A 12,104-nucleotide genomic window follows, 5' to 3' on the forward strand; every position below is an offset into this window, starting at 1 on the left:
GGCAGTTGGTCAATATTGGGAGCAGGCACTCTTTAAGTCCCATAATAGTTTAAAAGGAACAACCTCTGCTGGGGTCTTTTCAGGGCCATATACACTATAATAGTCTTGAATTGCTTTCCCTATTCTCGGCCAGGTTTCTAAATTTAGGGATTCCTCCTCTGGAAACCATGGGCATGCCTCCTCGATAAACTGTAGGAAGCTCTCAAGCTGCCCTTGTCCCACCCGTGTTCCATGGGCTTCAAATATGACTCTTAGGACCGGTACATATAGCCTTCAGCCAATAACTTGACCCATAATTTTTACTCCCGACAATACAGCCTCCTGTTCTCTCACTCTCTTAAAATCCTCTCCTAATACTCCTATGAGGCGTCACTCACCACAGCAGGGGTCCTCCTCCTTCGTCCCAGATTTTCAGGGTCCCTGTTCGGGCGCCACTTGCCGGGGCATACCAGTAGCAAATTGGGGTTACTGAAATAGGGATCAGGGACTGGAAAAAATAGAAGAGAGACAAACACATGGGGTCCGGGAGGTCTGCAGGCCAGGTAAAGACTGCAGCCCCATTATATATAAACTCAAGGCTTATATCCCTTCTTGAAACCAGGGAACTTCCAGGTGTTACATTCATATGGTAAATGTCAGGTCATTTAAACAGAATAAGGCCAGAAAACAATAAGAAAATAAAGCAATTGTCTGATGCAAATCAAGGTACATTTTGATTCCACTCTGGCTCCCAACAGGAAAGGAAAGAGAAAAAAAAAGGTGTAGGTAGGATGGAAAAGAGAAAATAAGAACACATAAAAATGCAAATAAAAAAAGGGATGGAAGAAAAAAAAGAAAAAAAACCAAAACAAAGGAAAAGAACAAAAAAAGTTAAAAAATATAAAAGGGTATTCTTCAGGATTTTTTTGGGGGGGGTGGTCAGGGCAGGATAGAAAACTTGTGTCTCCACTAAATTCGAGATCCAAACACTTCAGAAAGGCTTATCCTGTTGTGATTTGGCTATGAGGTTTTTCAGTTCTGATTGTTTGTTTGTGAAAACAAGCTGAAAGATTCGCGGGTGGGTTTTGTTTACCAGCCTTGTGGCTGACACAGGGGATGGACTTCAGCAGTGCTGGGGCTGGATTTCTGGCGAAGGAATCTCTTTCCAGTAAGAAAGATGGTGCTGTCAGCAACACCTCCCAGTTTACCATTGTTTTGGCCAGGTTTTGCCAGTAGTCAAGATGGCGCTGCTCTCAGCTTGTTGGAGAGAGGCTCCCTCCCAATGCCAATCCTCAAGCAGAAGTGGAAACTTCTCCTCGGAGGTACTCACAAATTGCTGGATTTTCCGGTTCCGTGAAGCTGGCAGGTCCCTGCATGGCCGGTGTCGGCTCTGGGCTTGTGCAGGCTCTGTGGGGCTCTGTCTGCAGCCGGTTGGTCTGCAGCACTGAACAGTGCTTCTGCTCAGATTCAGAAGAGCCGCTTTGTCTCTGTGGCCGCTCCTAGCGGCTGGAAGTGGTCCCAGCTGTCTTCTGTGTGCCAAATTTCTACCTTTTTCCTCTGTGTCTGAGGCCTCTGTATCTCTCTAGAGCTTATTTAGGATTGATTTGAGGTATGTACTGTCCCCTACGCTGCCAAAACTGGTATCTTGCTGAGAGCTCAGAAAGACTCACACTGAAACGCTGCCATCTTCTGGGTCAATCACCTATAAAGGCAAGCCAATCAGAATAACCCCAGTTTTCTCAGCAGAGACCATGCAAGCAAGAAGAGATTGGAAGCATATATGTCATGCCTTTAAATCAAATAAATACCAACCAAGAATGCGGTAACCAGCTAAGCTCTCATTCATAACTGTGGGACCAATAAAAACATTCCATTCCAGGGAAAAGCTGCAACATTATGTAGCATCCAAACCAACATTACAAAAAATTCTCAAAGATCTTATACACATAGAAAACCAACATAAATGCAATACAGAGAAAGAAATGACACCTAAACATCATACCATCTAGGTACCACAAGAACTGTCAAGACACAGGCCCTAATGAAAACTTTAAAAAATGGTAGGAACAAATGAATAACTCTCAATCCTAACTCTCAATGTCAATGGACTTAACTCTCCAATTAAAGGTCATAGACTGAGTAGTTGGGTCAAAAATCAAGATCCATCATTCTGCTGTCTTCAAGAGACACATCTTACCCCCAAAAAAACAAATATTTTTTGAAAGTGAGAGGTTGGAATAAACTGTATTAAGCTAATGGCCCCCACAAATAGGATGGAGTTGCCATCCTCATAACAGATAAAATAGACTTCAAACTAAAATTAGTGAGAAAAGATAAAGAAGGTTACTACATACCACTAAAGGGTTCTTTCCTCCAGAAAGACATAAGGATTCAAAATATGTACACACTTAATCCCAGAGCTCAGAACATCATCAAGCAAACTTTACTTTCACTGAAACCATACATAGATCGACACACGGTGTTTCTTGGTGACTTTAACACACCACTCTCACCTATGGACAGATCAACAAGGCAAAAATTCAACAGAAAAACCATAGAATTGAACAAACACATACACCAACTAGATCTAACAGACATCTGCAGAATATTCCACCCAGCAACAACACAATATACGTTTTTTTCAGCAGCACATGGAACATTTTTCAAAATAGACCACATCGTAGGCCATAAAACAAACCCGGACAGATTCAGAAACACTGAAAGTATTCCCTGCATGCTCTCAGACCACAGGGGCATCAAATTGGAACAGAACACCCATCTCCACCAACGAAAACCCTGTAAATCATTGAGATGGAACAACACATTTTGGAATCACCAATGGGTCATCGAAGAGATCAAAAAAGAAATCCAACAGTTTAATGAAATTTAACAATAAGGAGCACACAAAATACCAGCTCCTAAGGGACACAGCAAAGGCAGTACTCAGAGGAAAATTTATAGCTCTGAGTGCCTACAACAACAAGTTGGAAAAATGACAAAACAGCAAGTTAATGTGTAACATTCAGCTCCTGGAAAAAGAGCTAAAAACCAACCCTAATCCCAGTAGAAGGAAGCAAATTATTAAAATCAAAGAAGAATTAAATGCATTGGAGTCTAAAAAAAAACCATAGAAAGAATCAACAAAACAAGGAGTTGGTTCTTTGAAAGAATTAACAAAACTGACAAACCCTTAGCAAATCTTACCAAAAAAAGAAGAGAGCATATCGAAATGAACAAAATCGCAGGCGAAAATGGTAAAATTAAGGCAGAAATTACCAAGATCCACAGCATTATGAGGGAATACTTCTCAAACAATTATGCCAACAAAAATTTAATAACATAGTATTAGAATTCCTATCCAGTGCACTAAGGCAAGATGCAAAAAGGGAAAGAGGAAGTAAAATCTCCCTCTTTTCAGATGACATGATTCTGTATTTAAAGAATCCTATAGACTCTACTCCCAAGCTCCTTGAGCTGATTCAAAACTTTGAAGGGTAGCAGGCTACAAAATTAACCCTCAAAAATCAACTGCCTTCCTCTATGCCAACAGTGAGAGGAACGAGGCAACAATCAGGAAAGCAACTCCATTTGTAAGAGCCACAAAGGAAATAAAGTACCTAGGAATTACCTTACCTAAGAATGTAAAGGACAATTTTGATGAAAACTTTAATATCCTAAAAAAGGAAATTAAAGCAGAACTGAGGAAATGGAAAAATCTCCCATGCTCCTGGATTGGAAGAATCAACATTGTGAAAATGACAATCTTGCCAAGGGCTATCTACAAATCCAACGCAATACCCATCAATATCCCAATCGCATTCTTTGAAGAATAGAGGTGGCTTATCCAAAATTTCATATGGAATAATAAAAGACCCCACATAGCAAAAACACTTCTTAGCAAAAAGAACAGCGCAGGAGGAATTTCAATTCCAAACTTTACACTCTATTACAGAGTTATAATTATCAAAAGAGCTTGGTACTAGCACAAGAACAGGCCTGATGACCAATGTAATAGAACTGAGGACCCAGATATTATACCACAGAACTATGACCATCTAATCTTTGACAAGGGAGCAAAAAAATAGAATGGAAGAAAGTTATCCTCTACAACAACTGGTGCTGCAGAACTGGTTAAGCACCTGCAGAAAACTAAATTTGGAACCTTCTTTGTCACCCTGCACTAGAATTAACTCCAAATGGATCAAAGACCTTGAGGTAAAAGTCGACACACTGAAAACTTTACAAGAAGGAACAGGAGAACCACTAGGCCTCCTTGGCACAGGTTGAAACCTTAATAAGGACCAAGAATCACAACAAATCAGAGAAAAAGTGGATAAGTGGTACTGTATTAAACTGCAGAGCTTTTGTATGGCAAAGGACATAGCTAGTAAACTAATTAGGAAGCCTACGGAGTGGGAGAAGATCTTCACCTACCATACAACGGACAAAGGTCTCATATCTAAAATATATCAATAGGTCAAAAAATTGAATCACTCCAAAACTAATCTCCAAAGTAACAACCATCCCATTAAAAATGGGCCAAAGACTTAAAGAGAGTCTTCTCTGAAGAAGAAACAAAAATGGCCTATAGACACATGAAGAAATGCTCAACATCTCTGGTCATAAAAGAAATGTAAATCCAAAGAACACTAAGATTCCACCTCACTCCAGTTAGAACAGCCAGGATCAGGAAAACTAATAACAACAGATGCTGGAGCGGATGTGGCCAGGGGGGATCACTTCTGCTTTGTTGGAGGGAGTGCAAACTCATTCGACCACTATGGAAAGCAGTACAGCAGTTCCTCAAAAGATTAAACATAGAGCTCCCCTATGACCCAGCAATTCCACTACTTGGCATTTACCGAATTCAGAAAGAAGGACATACTAAATCCACTAGCACAACAATGTTCATTGCAGCACTATTTACCATAGCAAAGATATGGAACCAACCATGGCAACATGGCAAATATCATGTAACCCTTTTATTAATTACAATAAAAAAGAGAGAAAAAAAAGATGAAGGACAGGTGTGGGGGTGGGAATTGGGGACCAAGACATGAGAAGGGATATCAATGTTTGTAAAGTAATGCACCTTCTATGTGGTGAATATAATGTATCCCTTCATTTAATTAAAATAAAACTATGTATCTAAAAATAAAAAAATAAAATTGAGATGTGAGGAGAAAAATACAACAAAAAATGGCTGAATGCATTTTTCAAATTATTTTTAATCACTTTACATTTTATATATATATGTAATTATATATGATAGATATGCATATTTTACTTTTTATGTTATCAATTAGTGTTACAGTTTTTTCATATAACTTTTATGGTAATTAATAGAATGGGTACATGATACTTGCCAGATAGATGGTGCATTAATTCCCAGACATTGATTCCCTTTCACATGTCTTGGTCCCCATTTCCCTCTCCCTCACCTCCACCCCTCATCTTGTTTTCCCCCATTCCCTATCCAATTTCAAATAACCAAATACAAATATATCCAATATATCAGGTAACACAGTGAGTTATTGTAACAATATGTGATAACCAAGGGACAGCAAAAGAGATGAGAGATAACATACTACCTTAAGCACAACAATCATTCATTGTAGGGCTTATGTTTCTATATCCTACAGATCCTTTCATTTAGTGTCTTTCTATATGGACTTTTGTATCAAGGTTTTGCTCTGTTGCAAATCTCTGCTAGGAGAGGACAAGGATTCTACTGATTATGACAAATGAGGGAAACCATTGAGCGTAAGTTCCTCTGAGTCTGGCTTACTTCACTTAATAGGATCTTTTCTAAGTCTTTCCATTTCCTAACAAATGGGGCAATGTCTTTCTTTCTGAGAGCAGCATAGAATTCCATTGTGTACAAATACCACATATAATTGACCCACTCATCAACTGAGGGACATCTAGGTGTTCTTACAGTTTATACCAAGAAGACATTGTATTTCCAGTACATTATTATTAATTATTTTAAACACATTGAATTACTGTGTTCTACATACTTAAAGAAACTTATGACCCTTAACACATATAATTACATAATGGCAGCCTTTCACATTCATTTATACATTGCACTACACACTTATTCACATTGTACTTTACTTCTCACCTTTGTGTTACTAATAGACATCTATTACATTAGTTTTATACTGGAAATATAATAATGTGGTTGTCAAAAAACCCATTGTGTTTATGTTTGTTTTAAATGGCACACTACTAAGCACATATTCCTAAATTGTTAGCATTCTTATTAAATATATGGTGACAATATTTCAGTTACTACTGAAGTTCATAATTTATTTTCTGATTTATTTTAATAATTTATCAAATGGAGTTGGATTATTATTCATGAGTAAAACAGTGATGTCTCATTTAGTAAGAATCAACTCATACTCATCAGAACACATGAATTTCCAAATGCCCACTATTCATATGTCAGTATGCATGTTGGCCATCAGAAAGGAAATAAGGATATCAAGAGATGATGCTTTAGATGTGATAATTGAGCATGAACCCGAACCCTAACCTTTATCCTAACCTTAACTGAAACACGGACCCTAACATTAACCCTAATCCAAATCCTAACCCTAACTCGAACAACCCAATCCCTAAACATAACACTAACCATAACCTGAAACTAACCCCAACCCTAACCTGAAACCTAACCCTAAATCTAACCTGACCCTAACCCAAAACCTAACCCTAAACCTAACACTAACACTAACCCAATCCTGAACAGAAACCCTAAGCAGAACCCTAAGGCTAACCCTAACCAGAATCCTAACCCTAACATGAAACTTATCCCTAACATGAACAACAAACCTAAGCCTCACCCAAACCCTAGCCATAACCCTAACCATACCGGAACCCAAACCAGAACCCTAACCCTAACCGAAACCAAACCCGAACCCTAACCGGAACACTATCCCTAACATGAACCCAAACCATATCCCTAAAATCAACCCAAAACTAACCCTAAAACGAACGTGTACTTGAACAGAAGCCCAAACCCTAACACTAACCCTAATCTTAACTGTAATCTGCAAACTAATTCTAACCCTAATGATAACCCTAACCCTATCCTGATACTGAACCCTAACTCTAACCCTAAAATAAACTCTAACCTGTATCCTAATCCAAATACAAAGATAACCCTAACCCTAAACAGAAACCTACACCGAGTCCTAACCCGATCCAAACTTGAACACAATTCCTATCCCTAAACCTAATTCTAAGCATAAACCTAATCAAAAGGCGAATCATAACCCTAATCTAACCCAAACATGAGCCCTGAGTCGAACCCAAAACCAAACTTAAACCAAAACCAAAATCTAACTCTAACCTAAGACGAAACTGAAAATTAACCCCAAACATAAGCCAAACTCTAATCCTAACCCTAACCTTAACCCTTACCCAAACCCTAAACCTAGCACTATCCCTAACTTGGACCCTAACACTAACCCTAAAACAAACCCAATAAAAAACCCTAACCCTAACTGGAACATGAACCCACACCCAACCCTAACCATAATCCTAACCATAATCCTAATCCTAACCCTAACCAGAACCCTAAACTTACCTGAATCCTAACCTGTACCCTAAACTGAACACTAACCCAAACCTTAAACCTATCCCTAACCCTAAGCAGTCCCCTACCCCTAAGCCGAACCTGAACCCGAACACGACCCTACCCATAACCATAACCTGAACCCGAACTTAACCCTACCCTAACAATAATCCTAACCCTAATCCTAACCGAAGTGTAACCTTAACCAGAGTCCTAACCCTAACCCCAACCAGAACTCAAATATGAAACCTAACCCTAACACTAACTGTAATCCTAAATTGCATCCTAACACAGCATCCTTACTCTAACCCAAACCCTAACCTTGCCAGAAACCAAAACCAAACCCTAACCTGAAAACTAACCCTAAACTGTACTCTAACCTGAAACCAAATGCTAACATAAAATCTAACCCTAACCTTAACCCAAGCCTTAACCTAAACCCTAATCATCAGTGGAAACCTTACTCTAAACCTAACCCAAACTTGAACCCTAACTCTAAACAGAACCCTAAACCAAACCCTAAACCTAAACCAAACCATAACTCTACACCTAATTCTAAATCTAACCGTAACCACAACTCGAACCCAAACCGAACCCTAACCTGAACACTATCCCTAACCTAACATGAAACCTAACCTTAACCTGAACACCAAACCTAACCCAAACCATAATTCTTCCTCTAAACCCTAAACCTAACCCTACCCCTAAACCAAAACCAACACCGAATCCTAACCATAACCCAAACGTGAACCCAAACTAATCCTGTCCCTAAACCTATGGATAACCCTGATCTAACCTGAATCCCAAATCTAACCCTAACCATAACACTAACCAAAACTAAATCCTTACCCTAATCCTAACAATAACCTAACGATAAACTGTACCTGAACCCTATCCTGAACCCTAACCCGAACCAGAATCCTAAAACTAACCATAACCCTAACCTGAGTCCTAACCCTAACCCTAAACTGAAACATATGCCAAATCCTAATCCTAGCTCCAAACTTAATCAGACCTGAACCCAAACCCAAACTTAACCAGAACAGTGACCCTAACTGTGATCCAAACCCTAACCAAACTCTAACCCTAACCAAAACTGTAATCCTATCCCTAACCTGACCCCTTCACCACACACTAAAGCAAATCCTAAACCTGACCCAACCCTAACCCTACTATTAACCCTAACCCTTACCGTAATATGAACCTGAGCCTGAACCCTAACCCTAACTCTACCAAAAGCCAAACCCTAAAGCGAACAGTAACATGAAAACTGTCAATAACCCTAACCTGAATCTGAACGCTAACCCTTACCTGAAGTCTAACCCTATTCCAAATGCTAACTCTAACCTCAACATGAATCCAAACCTGAAAACCAATCCTAACCTGAACGCTAATCCTAACAGTAACCATATACCTAACCCAAACCCTAACATGAAAACTATCAGTAACTGTGACCCTAACACAGACCCTAACCCTAACCCAAACATGAACCCAAACCCCAAACCCAACCTTAACCTGAACCCTAACCCCAGCCCTAGCCCTAACCTGAAACTGAAACCTAAACCCAAACCTAACCCGAATCCTAACCCTAACCGCAACCCTAATAGGAAACCAAAATCTAACCCTATCCAGAAATAAACCCTAACCCTAACCCTAAACTGAACTCTAATCTTAACCCAAATCAGAACTCAAACCCTAACACTACCAGTAACCCGAACCCTCAACCTAAACCAACCCTGAACCCTAACCCTAAACAGAACCAAACCCTAACTCTAACCTAAATCTGAAGACAAAGCCGAATAATAACCCTAACCTGAAACCTACCTACAACCCCAACATAACCATAATCTGAAACCTAAACTTAACCCTAAACAGAGCCCTAACCCTAACCTGAACACTAAACCTAAACCTGAAATCTAACACTAATCCAAACCCTAACCTGAAACCTAATTGAAAACCTTACCATACTCTAAACTGTAACCTATATAACATCCTAACTATAACCATAACCCTAACAGGAACCTGAAACTAACCACCCGAACCCGCATTAAAACCCTAATGCGAATCCTAAGCCTAACTGAACCCTAACCCTAACTCTAACCTAAACGGTAAACCTAACTCTAACACTAACCCTAACCCCAAACAGAAGGTAAATCCTAACCCTAAAACTAACCCCCTTCCCAACACCTAACCCTCACTCTAACCAGAACCCTAACCTGAATCCTACCTCTAACCCTTAACCTAAGGCTAAACTGAACCTCAACCTTAACCCTAACCCTAAACCAAATCCTAATCCTAACAATATCCAGAACCCAAATATGAAACCTTAACTTAACTAGAATCTGAAGCATACCCCTAACCCGAACGATAACACTAATCCTAACCCAAAACCTAAACCTTGTCTGAACCCAATCCTGAACCCTAAATCTAAACCTACTCCTACCCCAAACACTAGCCATAATCAAAATTAACCTGAACCCTAACATAACCCTAACCTGAACTTTAACCCAAAAACTAACATAAAACGAAACCCCCAAACAATAACCCTTCCCCTAATATTAATCCTTACCCATACCCTAACCCAAAATCTATCCCTAACTATAACCCAAACCCCAAACCTAACCTGAAAGCTAACCCGAATGCAAACCATAATCCTAACCCTAAACATAACCTGAAAACTAACCCTAACCCTAACCCTTAACCAAAACCTACACTGAAACCTAACCCTTATCCCTAACTTGAACAAAAAACCCTAATCCTATCACTACACCTAACTGTAAATTTAACTGTGTATCTAATGTTAATCCTTCTCTAATACCTATCCCAAACCCAAAACCTAACCCTAACGCTAAACTCAATCCAAAACCTAACCAGAATCGAACCCAAAACTTACACCCAACCTTAATATTAAGGTAAACTGAACACTAACCAAAAATCTATACCTAACCATAATACCGATTCAAACAGTACTCCAATCCTGAACCCTAATTCTAACCATACCCTAAACCTGTCTCGAACACTAACCCGAACGCTAATCTGAATCCAAACCTAACCCAAATATGAACCCTTACCCAATACCTACACCGAACCTGAAAACAGACTAACCCTAAACCTAACGTGAATACTAACCTGAACTCTCAATCTAACCCAGACCCGAACACTGTCCCTAACCTTAACCAAACAGGAGGCTGAAACCACAAACTCTACAACATTCTGAGAGCCTACTGGCCCTTGCCAGAAAAGCCAGCCTCTGGTGATTCCTGAGCTCTGAGGAACACAAGTGTGGCCCACACAAGGAGACAAGGCACATCTTCTACCAGGTGGACAAGGATCTGCTCTGTGCCCAGTGCTCCCTCTCTCAGGAGCAAGAGTCTCACAGCCACCATCCCATGGAAAGGGCTGCTGAAGAGCAGCAGGATGCCATTTGCAAGCTGATACCAACCATCTGGAACAAGATACAAGGAAAGCAGAGGAACACAGACAAGAACAGGAGACTAATCATCCAGTGGGTTTGCTATGTGAACCTGTACCACCAAGGAGGTTTTTGCAATGTTAGATCAGGAATGTCAGAGAGACTTCTCAGCCAAGGAAGACAGGTTTTAGGGCAACTCAGCCAAATGGAGACCCAGATGATTCAGAAGAGGTGCCAGCTAAGAGAAACCTACCAGGAGCTGATCTAGACGTACCAGAAGGGAGACCTGGAACTTCTCCTGGCTGTCAACTTGACACTGGAGAGTTGTAAGGGAGTGCTGGCCTTTATGCCTGGCCCTCTGATGCCACAGCTCAGTGCTCTTCCAGTCCCTGGAACACTGGAGAGACTCAACAAGTACCAAGTGGGCACTTCCTTGCGAGAGGCTGCCTACAATGAAGATGAGCTGCACGCTCCTCCACAAGAGGTTGGAACCACCTGTGGAGATGTGCTTGGGAATCCTACTGAACACTCCATCGACTCTACCGCATTTGGGGCCCAGGTCTTCAGCTCTGTTAAACATTACTGGGAGCTCATTGCCAATGGTTCTTTCACCTGGGCTGTAGGAGTCTGCAGGGACTCGGCGTTGGGGAGAGAACTCCCCATGGATATATGTCAGGACATCTTTCTTCTCTTAAGTATGAAATCCAACAGCTATTACAGTCTTTTCACCACTTTTCCACTTATGTCTCACTACATGGAGATTGCGTCTGGACCTAGTTGGGGACTTCCTTGACCTGGACAGTGGGAGCGGGAGCTTTTGGAATTTCGAAAAGAGTTCCCTTATCTGGAGATACCCTAATGACACTCTGCAATTTCCGGTCAGGCCCGTTTTTCACAGGGGCAACCCATTGCAGTGAGTGGAGAGCCTTTCCAGGTGTTGGGAACTCCGCACCCGAGAACCCGTCTCACAGGTGTTAGCCGTGCCAACTCAACCAACAGGTAAGCCAGGGGCTCTGTGGCCTGTCATCTCAGCTATGGGGAAATGGTGAACAGGAAGATCACAGTCCAGAAAAGACCATGCCAAAACACAAGAGCCTCTTCCAAAAACAAAAGCCAAAACAAAGTAAC

This window comes from Megascapheus bottae, chromosome 37 (assembly GCF_031878675.1).
Source record: "Megascapheus bottae isolate mThoBot1 chromosome 37, mThoBot2.hap1, whole genome shotgun sequence".
In the NCBI taxonomy this organism is placed as follows: domain Eukaryota; kingdom Metazoa; phylum Chordata; class Mammalia; order Rodentia; family Geomyidae; genus Megascapheus; species Megascapheus bottae.